This window comes from Nanorana parkeri, unplaced genomic scaffold (assembly GCF_000935625.1).
Source record: "Nanorana parkeri isolate BGI_ZX_2015 unplaced genomic scaffold, ASM93562v1 scaffold864, whole genome shotgun sequence".
Classification (NCBI taxonomy): domain Eukaryota; kingdom Metazoa; phylum Chordata; class Amphibia; order Anura; family Dicroglossidae; genus Nanorana; species Nanorana parkeri.
In genome coordinates this window covers 297,686-309,859 of record NW_017307132.1, presented here as the reverse complement: position 1 = coordinate 309,859, position 12,174 = coordinate 297,686, and positions in this window count along the sequence as shown.

Here is a 12,174-nt window from a genome sequence, read left to right as displayed (position 1 = left end):
CATCTTTTTTAGATTTTTTATTGTGGGGGGGAGGGGGGGGGGCGGGGAGATCACCTTTTAAAATTGCTAATTTTTTCAACTTGGTTTATATTCACTTTCAAAAAAATAATATTACTGCATGCATATGAATATTCAATATAATTCAACATGTAGTAAATAAAATGACTATTACATTTTTAGATGTTATGCACGGTCTATATTATGTTAAGTCTACAAGGGTAAACATCTGTTTCACCAACAGAGCAAGCTATTTCAATTGTTTTTTCCGTGGTAAAAATTAAATCACAATTCCAGTTTAATTTTTTTGATCAGTAGCCCAGCAATTTTATAAAAAATATATAGTTTTTCTGTTAAAAAAAAGTTCTGCTGTCACCTGTAGACACAAAACTCTGCTATACAATATTAGTCATCTTTTGGGTTGAATGGCATCCAGTGTCATTAAACTCACTTCCTGTAAGTGCAGGGTATCATCAACCACCCACCTCTAGGAGGGCATCACAATGACACCCTGTACTCACAGTACAATGATACAGAGAACGGTGCTGACGACACCAACACTGTCTGCATTATTGAGGGCCACACAGCACTGGAGAGGAGGTAAAGAGGAAGAGGAACCTGTGTGTCATGTGACCGGATTGCAGACATCTCAGAAAAAGGAACGTGTTGGTGTAAGGGTTCCCCGCTGACTGCGCATGCGCCCAGCGTGCATTCTCGTAATATTCGGGGCTGCGCTTTTCCGCACTGGTTCACAGGAAATGACTCACTGCAGCTCGACCTCCGACCCAGAAATGCTCCGCACTTCCCCTATATAAGCTTTGCCTCAGCACCACCACCATGTTGCTGGTTTTTTGTCAGCTATCTCCTGTTCCTGTGCTCTTGTTATCTTTTGCTTGACTCCTTGTGACCCAGATTTCCTTGACGACTCCTGTTTTCTGCCTGCCCTCGACCTCGGAACTGCTCATTGGACTACGCTTTTGCCTGACCCTTCTGTACCTCGATTGCTCGTTTGGAACTGACCTCGACTTGTTTACCTGGACTATGGCTTTTACGGTGTTCAACACCACTGGCACTACTGCCACTTGCTGCCCTTCTGGTCTCTGTTCCCATCCCCAGAGTCCAAAGGACACAAGGTGCAAGGGAAGCCTCCTCCCTCATACGGTCTCCAAACAGGTATGTGACAGCTGGGTTGCAAATAGTGTGAGCAGTATATAAGCAAATACCTCACCCAACAACGGTACAGCCAAATCCAGAAATGTATGTGCCCTATAAGTAGGGTGACTATAGTTCTGGCAAATGTATTTATAAATACAACCTAGATATTTTTTATCTTCCACTATTTATAACGGCATAGAGGAATACCTTTCTATGTATCATACTGCAGTTAATGAACTCAGGTGTGTTTTTATTGTTGTGAATAAGCAATAATATTATTTGTCATTATCCATGCACTGTGAGAGCCTCCCTGAGTGGACCTCTATTTTATGAATTGTTCAGGTAGGTCCTCATGCGGCTCTCTTTGTTATTTATGTATTTGGTATGTTCCCTTGTGCCCCCTCTAGAACTGTTAGCACAGCCTGGAGTTAGTCTTGCTATGTAAGAGGCTTTTAGAGAGTCAGGAGGATTTTAGATTGGAATATCTTCTCGCCTACAAGAAAAAAACAGAAAACATCCTTTGTAACATACCAGTCTGAGATAGAGTACATTGGATTCTACTTCTGAGACTTCTTGGTGAATTGATACTGCCTGTGGATCTTGTTGAGTCAGCAAGTTATCATACATCCTGGGTCCCAGGAGGTATGTCTTTTGCATAAAATGACCTTTGGGCAAAAAAAAAACTAAAAAAGTGGATTTGTTAAATCTAAAAAACATTCTATGAAGATTAAAAAAAAACATTAAAAAAACATTGTATGAAGATTACAAAACCAGATTGTAACACGTATGGCAAGCTTTAAATAGATTACCTAGCTAGAAATAATTTGTCAAAATTTGTAAAAGCACTTTGCTACTGACCTGGTGTAGCTTTATTTATTCTGTATGAAACAGCCTTAGAGGAGAGCATACCACTATATAGCATAATTAATGAGCTACGTCCACTCACACTTGTTATTTAAACTTGTCTTGTCTAAGACATAAAAAAGCTGGGGGCAAACACCTATAACTAAAGTATTAGTTTTGGTCTGGCCCTTTAAATTGCAATTTTAAATGGTGTTAAGCAAAAATGTGAAAGCCGGATTATACATTTAGATTATCGTTATCTCTAGCATGCAGAAAAATAGGGATTTTAAAGGTGATCCCAGGCTGGTACATGCCACATCTTTTAAATGAAAATTTAGCAAGCAGATCAACAGATATTTTTCTTTTTTAAAGAACACGTGAAAAAATGAATTAATAAAAAGCAGAACAAGGGCGGAAGGCTCTACATACTGCAACCCGATTCTGTTCCTTGGTTGTATAACAACTGTGATCATTTGCCATATATTATTGCTATTTCTGTATTAATCTTTAAACCTAATAAAATACTTTGAAGTTGCAAAAGCAGAACAATAAAATAACGGGAAGAAATATAAGAAAAAAGGAATCGGACTCGTATGTAAACCTTTATTTTCAGAGTCTCTGGATCTTGTCCAAATGAATGGTCATATGGCTTGTCCCATTGTGAAGCACCTTTTGATGTTCATCACACTGCAGTCCTGTCTGCCCATCCCAGGATCACATCATCAGAGACCACAAATCCCACAAGAGACGCTGATTCATGGAATATAAAAAGTGTTCACCCTCGAGACGCCTGATGAGAACACTGAGACTTATGCTCCTTCCCCCTTCCCGTGTCTGCCCCTAAATAAAAACATGCCATGAATTTTACAAGGTTTTTTATTCTTGCTTCCATCAAAATGTCATTGTTATTATTACCACCAGGAGATTAATCATCATGATGGCTTATAGAAGAAGTGTGCAGGACAACACAGTTCGGGAAATTAGTGTCGGCACAAAAGGGCATTTTCTGCAGCAGCCGCAGCTCTCTGCGGGCTTGGTGAGACCAGCACATCTGGCACAGAAAGAATGGAACTCTCTGGGAGTGCTAAATTCCATAACACAACTTTATTCAATAAGTGCAGGAAACAATAATCATGGGCAAGGTGCAGTAATTTATGTAACTAGATTTTAGATTACTGTAGTCATCAAGTAAAAAAAATGAATGAAGGGTTACATAGAAGTATGGCAGGAAGTAGCTGTAGTACTGTAGTTTACACTGGAACTCTTAGGGCTGGTCCTGATGAGCTTTAGGCTTGTGTCGATGGCATCAGTTTGGCATCAGTTTAGGATTGAAATCATTCAGAATTTTTCTGACAGTGGCATTTGACCTACAGTTAATTTCCTTCTGACCTGCAGCTTTTGCACAGAGAGAGACTTGTTTGAGAAAGCAACAGTCGTTGGAAGGGAACAAGAGTCCGTTGACACAAGCCCTTACTCTTAGATCTCTTACTTTCATACATCTGTTGTCACTCATTTCAGGTTCCAGGGCATTGTTTATTTGAACTGGATAGTCAGCCCCATAGACTCAATCTGCCAGGATGGGAAGTGTGAAAATTCTGCTATAATTGCCATGCACCCTCTGTTGCAGAGTTCTAGCACAGGTGGCCCAGAGATAGGTGCAAGCTACAATGTTACATTTAATCCCACAATGCTTTTATTTAGAAGTTCATCATCCAATCATGTGACATTAAAAATACAGTTTTTTAATGTGATATGATTTTTCTTGCACATGATTGGGTTGGCAAAGTGAAATTTCACCACGTTCAGCAAGCTGTAGGGAAACCTTCTCTGCAATGTGCAAATACTCTTGCAAAGTGAACAGCCTATTTTCCTTTAGTAAATCAACCCCTAACACAGGGAATTGATGCATGCACAGTACAGCAGAAATGTTAACTTCTGATATAGACACACAGGGGAGGATTTATCAAAACTGGAGCAGACAAAATCTGGAGCAGCTGTGCATGGTAACCAATCAGCATCCACCTTTCATTTTCAAAGCTTAAAGGTGCCCATGCACTGTACTACTATCGTACGAGAATCGCAGGAAATTCCGCAATCGTACGATAATCGCAAAGTGTATGGAAGGCGTGCGACCGTTTCTACTGTACGGTCGCACGTCTTCCGTCGAGCAAGCAGGCTGGAAATCGTACGATTCTCGGCGAGTTAGTGGCCTGCTTGTTCGACAACTGGCGAACGGGCCGGAGTGCAGTCATCGGAAGCCCGCCCCTCATTGCAATCATCAAAAGCCCGCCCCTCAGGGGGGCGGGCTTGCGATGATCGCAAGTACGATCTGCCTGTCCAAGATGGGCAGATCGTACGTCTTTTTAATTACTTTACAACCCTCGCAAGACAAAAGTCTTGCGAGGGTTGTAAAGTGTATGGCCACCTTAACTGTACAAACCAAAGGCAACTGCTCTAGATTTTGTCTGCTCCAGTTTTGATAAATTCCCCTCACACTGTCCGGTCATGGTGTAGACAACAAGGATCTGGGACCCATCTGATCTGGAATCTGTTACTTATATGACATATTTGTAGAGCACAATGGGAACAGCATATTGAGCTTCACTCTACTAAGGTGCACTTGATTTAGGAACGATTGCTATGCTCTTACTGAATATACCAGAATGACCTTATTCCCAAGGCTTTATTTGAATGCTGCTAGTCCTCGAAGAACTGTTAATAACTACTGCAGTGGTAACTCATGGGTGGTGGTTAGTAAAGACTCCATTCTGATCGGTTACATTTTCACGGTACCAGCTTTGTACTGTCATTTCTGAAGTCCATGGTGTGAGAAAAAAAAAGCATTCTGATTGTTTCCTATGGGCGACAAGACAGCCACAGGGAAGAGATACTTATCAGTTAAATGTGAACTTCGGCCAAAATCAAAACTTACATACAGTATATGCTGCAGTCTGTCACTGGCATTACCATTATAGTTTTTGTTTTCCTGAGTCCTGTTGTAACAGTTTTTTTATCTGTTAATTGTGACAGCAAATCCATTAGTTTTCTACTACATTAAACAGGCCATGGAAGTTGGAGGGGGTTGAGACAAGCCACGTAGACATGCTTAAAACGTTTAGATTTTATTCATGTGGCTTAAACCTTTTTTCCAAAAGAAAAAAGACTGTTGCTATAACTGTTTAAAAAGTGTTAATTGGATTTATGTTTTTAAACATTTGTCTCTTACTGAAATTTAATTTAAAACTAAATGTCAATCTAATCTCCATCTAAGACTACCCAGTTCACAAGACTTCAATGCTGCTGTTCAATTTCATTGCACATTAACTTGTCAACTAGTTAAAGGAAGTGGAGACACAGTTGAGAAAGGTAGCTGAGTGTCTCCCTTTCTCCTGCCTTGATGGGTATGGTGTTATTGTTTGCTCATATATTGTCTATAGCAAATACATTTCAGGGGCAGATCTTCAAGTTGATCACTCAGTGGTACCATGTATCGACGTTGCTACATATGATCTATCCATCAACAACAAACCTCTGCTGGAAATGTTTTTCTAAACCTAAAAACGCTTTTGCATTTCTCTTGGCGCTTCCCAAAGATTCGCCTATTCTGGCAGCAGGTCCGCAAACTGGTCCTCCAGCTCACCTCAGTAGACCTGACTTGCCATTTGTTCTAACTCTCCCAAAAACTGGGAAATAAATTTAAAAAGTAAAAGCTGGAGTTCAATTTAATTCTCCCAGTGATCCACAGAAGCCGTGCCCAAAATCTACCAATATTTATAGAAAGATTTTTATTTTAACAATACAGCTACAGCCTTTTAATGTCCCAAAACTGGATTATAATGGCAACCACAGATATCTGTGAGGTATGACAACATTCACAATGTACGTATTAAAATATTTCATTTGTCCTTAAAGATATGATAGGATCTCTTGAACTTTGTATCCCTGATCATTAAAGTTTTTAAACACTATGGGGGAATCAAAACTGGAGCAGACAGAATCTGGAGCAGTTTCCCATGGCAACCATTCAGCATCTCTCTTCAGTTTTCTCAGGTAAGGTTTGAAAATTAGACAGAAGCTGATTGGTTGGAGTGCAAATCTGCTCCAGATTTTGTCTGCTCCAGTTTTGATAAATTCCCCCTGATGCCCTCTCTAAACTAACATCTATTTTGGGTGGTTGCTAATAACTGTTGTTGTTTTTTTAATGTGGATCCTTTATTAATATCTCCTCAATGTACTGTAGTTCCCAATCCTTTTATTTCACATCATTGACAGTGATTGTAAAGCTAAGTAAAAGTCGGCTTAATAAGGCCTCGTTCACAGTGGACTTTATCACCCTCCCCAAAAAGCAATTGCATCCGTGATTGATTGCTTTTCAGATGGTTGTAAAGCACCGGCTTCCAGGCATTTCAGGCAAAATCACTGCCTGATTTTTTTTATCCCAAGTGGGATTGTACATGGAATTTTTGTTCCACAACCGCGTGCCAAGCTGTTGACACGCAGTTGCAGCATTGTCCTATCCCCTCAATGGTCACCTTTGGCAGGCAACATGGTATCTGACTTTTTCTGTGCTATGCAGCAAACCATTGCGGCAGCGGCAATTTGTACAGCAATGTCCTGGCTGCGATGGGTGGCTAGGGAGCAATAAAAATGCAAATCAACCGCCTGTTTTTACTGCCAAACATGTGACATTTTCTGCAGGAGAATGTGTATGCTTTCTGACAAGAAGGTAAAACCATCTGTTATATCTATGTGAATGGTTTGCATTTCCACGCTGCACCAAAAAATTCAATGTACCCTTCTTTGCAAATCAACACCCATTTAATGACCCCAAAGAAAAATAATAATACACAAAATCAAATTTGACTGAACAATGTGTACATTTGGACATCCATTGTAAAACCTTGATTTTGGCACCATATGTCCCAATGTACTTGAGTCATTTTTAACAGCCATAGGTAGGCTATTAGACAGGGACAGATAAAGAAGAGACCAATCTGCATGGGCAGAACTAGAGGCAGGTGGACTTAAAACTGGTTAAGGAGCAAAGTGTTGGCTCTTCAGAAGAGGTTTGGCAATTATAAGCAGAATTAAACCCTCCTATCCTTTACAACTAGGGAAGTGCCATCTTAGCCTCTATATGGATTGCAGTTGCCATGGTGCTGCACATGTGATCAGCTATGACATCAGCCATTTCAGGGCTTTAAAATTCAGTTGAGAGCTGAAATAAAAACACTGGCAACTTTGACAGTTGGCATGCCTTAACAGTAATTGTTTTTGGAGATAGGTCAAGTTCCACTTTAAGATTTCCAGGTAGATGCACACGGTTATTCACTAAAGGGTGAAGAGTTTGGAGAAGGCAGGAGAAGTGAACAATCTAGGACAACATAGCTGAACTGGCAAGTGAGCTGAATTGCAGAATTTCTCTAAATCAGCTATTTTGGCCTAGATTGTTCACTTCTCCTGCCTTCTCCAAAACTATTCACCCTTTTGTGAATAACCCTGGCAGTGTTTAAATTAAACCTCTGCTTGCTAGTTTTCTAGCTGCCTCTGACTTTAGTGCTCTCTTAGTCACTGACGTGGAATAAGCATGCAGATGAAAAAGTCAGACTAAAGTCATAACTCCTGATCTGCATATGACTGTGTCCAAAAAAAGAGGGGAATTGCAGCACTCCAAAAGTCCGTATTCATTTTTTATTTCATCTATTGAGTTTAAAGGAATTTCTCTAAGAAAAGTTGGCCTGAGACGTTCCTTTATTGCCAAATGATGAAATAAAAAATTCATAAGGACTTTTGGAGTGCCTTGATCCCCCTCTTTTTTGGACATAGTCGTATTGCTGGTAGTGAATCAGGTGTGCACACAGCTAGCGGAGATACAGTGGACCGACCTGGAGCAGCGCTTGTTCTTAAGTCCTGATTTGCATATTTTTTCCAGGGCAGCAGCTCTATAAATATTGAAGCATTCAGAACAACATGACATCCAGGCAACTGACATTTTTGGAAGGAAATGCAGCTTCCATATTATCCCACTACACGTTTTCTTTACCAGGTGTTCTGCAAGATAATAATATCTGCCTGCAACTGATACTACTACTATAAATCCCCACCCCTCATGATGGGTCACTCTGCACTTATATAAGGTCCAATGACTGATGCACAGTAGTGTACAAGGATGCACAGTGCATTAGGCAGTGCAATAAGCATGCAGATTAGAGGTATAGGGGGCCTAAATTGTGTTCCCCTGAAAGGACTAGAAGGGCCGTACATACTATTCAGTATATGTAATGCAATGTAGAAGACTATCAGAAACAAAAGGCATAAAAGAGGAATTGGCCAGAGACTGCAGACATGCTACAGGTTTTGTTGGATCCACATGAGCACTATAAATGCAGTCACAATTCTTATATACAGTAATTGTGTAAATAATACAAATCATGGGGCTTTCATTTTTATTAGCAGTAGGAAAATAAAAGGTGGAATAGGACAGGTTGCAAAAAAGGTAATTTTTTCCCTCTAGATTTTATTGTACAGTGAAAAACATGGCACATACAGTAGGTGAGAATAGCAGCTGCAAAAAGGATCAATAGGAATTAAACAACTACGTTAGAGTTGTAGGTGTTATCTGTTCTACCAACAGCAGGCAAACAGGTAATGCAGCTTTACAGAAAGCCTGCATCTCTTTTAGCAAGTGATCTCTTAGCAGCAGTCACGGGGTTAATGCAGCACCCTACAGGTCCCCTGGGTGCAGCCAGTGCTTTACTGGGTGTGGAGCTGTTCTCTGCCCATATCCCTCCACACCCTGTTTTATAGACACATTCCCCCCATAACATTAGGAGAGCCTGTAACCAGGAGTGGCAGCCCCTTACTTACAACTTAGGAAAGAAGATCAGAAGGTGTTTCATATGCACCTTTGGGAAAGGAAAGCGTTACAATGTTCATTTACTTTTTTTTTAAATCCACATTTCATATCTCACAGTGGCACAAAAATGATAGCATTCGTTGTGAAGCAAAACACATTTTGGTGCCTCCATATAGAATAAAATCTAGGTTTATATCCACTCATCCGACAAATAAGAAAATGTTAAGGCAGGATAGTGAAATAAATAAACATTGTGAATTTGTTACCTTAACTTTTTACAGGTGACATGTCAAAAGGGAGGTCATTATGCTTGCTGCCATGTGGGGACCGCAGAGGACTGATATCTACAGGATGCACAGCTTTCCTGTCTACAAAATGTCAAAATGACAGATGGCGATCTAGTTCTGTACAGGCATGTGAGAATTACATTTCTGTTGTGATACAGATTCTGCTAATAAGACTGAGGCGTGGAAAAAGGTCATAATAGAAGATGTTTTCAGATTTGCAGGTGGCAGACTTTTATAGATGTGGCAAATATGTCAACTTTGACCTATGCCTTTAATGGGCAGCATTTTACTCTATTCTTTATGGGAGTTGGGTTGTTCAAAGTCCACTATCTTATTATTATAAGATGGTAACGTCCACTGTCACATGTATTATTTGGCCTGAATTGCCTTCTTATATCCATCAGGGACTGATAAATAAAAATCACTTTGCAAAAGCTCCTGGCTTTGCAACCCTTATACAGTCAAGAATATACAAGGAGGTCTTGGCAGAAAGGGTTGGACTCCCTTGAAGGTGGTTTCTAGTAAGCAGACCTGAAAGATTTCAAAACTGGAGTCCTCTAAATCAGCCTTTCTCAACCGGGGTGCTGTGGCACCTTTGGGGGCCTTCTGGCTTTGTCAGGGGTGCCTTAAAATTTTCACACAGTGTCTTGCATTGCCATGGTGCAGACGACCCCCAGCACCATGGAAACACATTCTGATAATCCAGGGGGGACTCTGCTGTAAAAGGCAACTTGTGATGGGAAAGGGGAAAACTATAATTTTTTTCTTCATGGGGTCCTCCCTTAAAATCCATACCAGACCACTATCTAGGATAAGGGTCTGGTATAGGAACTACATGTCATTTTTTTAAATTTATGTTTTTACATTTTAGACTGGGGAGCCTCAAGATTTTTCATATTTTTAAAGGGTGCCGTGACTAAAAGAAGTGTTGAGAAAGGGTTGGCGCTTTAAATAAATAAGCAAGCAGGTTATAAACCTGTTTGCTTTCATACAAAATTAAAATAACTTGGCCCCTAAAGAGACTCTGTTCCCATATTTTTATTTTAGGCACTGTGTATATATGATACTGTATATTGAGGTTATTTACCTTTGTTATGTGCATTAAAATCTTTTGTAAAATGTCTTCCATGACTCCTTAGAAAGCAGGATGCCACCATCGTGATTTTGATCTCAGTGGGCCTTATGTAGAGCCAGAGCTGTCACTACAGTGTGTTCTGCTTCATTCCTGTGCATGTGCGTTACAGTACTGGCCACGTTGGTGCTCCTGGCACTAACAATTGTGATGACTATAAACACATGCAATCTTAAAACCTGTTAGTGCAAGGGGAAACAGCTCCAATAGAAGTGCACCCCCATTTTCCTTTTGGTATATACAGTACAGATAACATCTTAATAAATATGTGGGGCTGCAGTTATTTACTCATTTACCTTTATTGAATGCGTAGAGTAATTAAGAAATTTTGATCTTATACAGAGTCTCTTAAAGTGAGGTAAAGTGATGGTGCTAGACTGGTAGAATGTTGGCAGCCATAAAAACATTTTACACATCCCACACATACTCACGAATGACAATAAATATTCAAATGCAATCCAATCCCCTATTACAACAGCATAAGACCTTGATAAATAGAAAAGAGTGAACCTTAATATGTGCAAGAACACAAAAATGCAGTATATGATCCTTTAGGACTGCATTTCTACTGTATATCCTAAATCATTTGATCTCCAAACTATAGCAGAGGATCCTATACCAACCCCCTCCCCACACACACCTTTCTTGGCTAAGACTAGTTAAAGTCAAGACATAACAGAAATAAGTTTTGGGGCGTGGCCCTTTATTAGACGCAGCTAAGAAAGTGCCACTCCCTGCAACACTGCACATTTCTGTTATGCTGTGACTTTACAATAAATGGCATAATCCTAGATGAACTCTAAATGGTCCTTGGTTTCCAAGTATAACTTTTCCATTCCGTGTACACAAATGATACACCTTTTAGATCTCAGTGGAGGTTTTATGTCAAGAACAGCCAACTCCTTCGACAGCTGTGAACTGCATCATTGCTGGGTGCTAATATGCCTCAAGGACTTTCTGACATCCACCTTTGCCCACCTTTCATTATGATATATGCAGGACCCATTAATGGATTCTTATCTCACATTTCAGCAGGAGAGAGCTTGACTACCTTGTTAAGCTTGAAGACAAGACAACAAAATTGCTCATGAATGGGATGGTTTTGTAAAAGTTTCACGCTTTTGGCTCTACTTTTTGGATCCCAGAGAGATAAAAGCAGGTAATTGTTGACAGCAATCACCCACCAATGAAGCATCCCTTTTAGACAGACATAGTTTATCTAAGGCCAAAACGTTTGTTTTAGTTTTGGATAGAGAGGTGAGGGTTTAGAGCCTCTGTCAGATTTTTATGGGTGTCTGTGCACCTGTTAGAAAGATTGACTCTCTCAATATGCTCTGGGGACCATTATCACTGGGACTGAAAGTGAGGGAGACACCAACATCTTGAGCTGCCACCAAAGCAGAAATAGAAGGGAAATCTTCCAGTGGGAATGTTTGTTGTTGTGACATTTCTCTCACCTAGAAAAGATGTTCTTTTACTCCCTGTTGTGCCTCCAGATGGGGCCGGATGTAAAAAATTACAGGCGATTTCACAATGTCCTACTCCATCCAAAGGAAAAAGAGAAGTTTTAGCCTTAATTAGGCTTCAATCTCTTATTCCACAAGCCACTGTCCTTTTATACTGCTCAATCAGACTTTTCTGAATTTACTGGCCCATATTCCCATTTCTTGCTCTACTATTACACCACAATATCTGCTAGAGGCAATTGTCTATCTACAAATAAATTAATACATAAAATAACCTAATCCAGTGGTGCTCAATTTAACTAGTCACCTACTAAACAGTGCATATTTTGCCCACTATCAAGTGCAGGTACAGCTGTGAAGGCACGAGTCTCAATAAGACTAAAAAAAACGTACTTTTTTTGGGCCCATTCACAATTTTGTATGTGGGAATGCACTCAC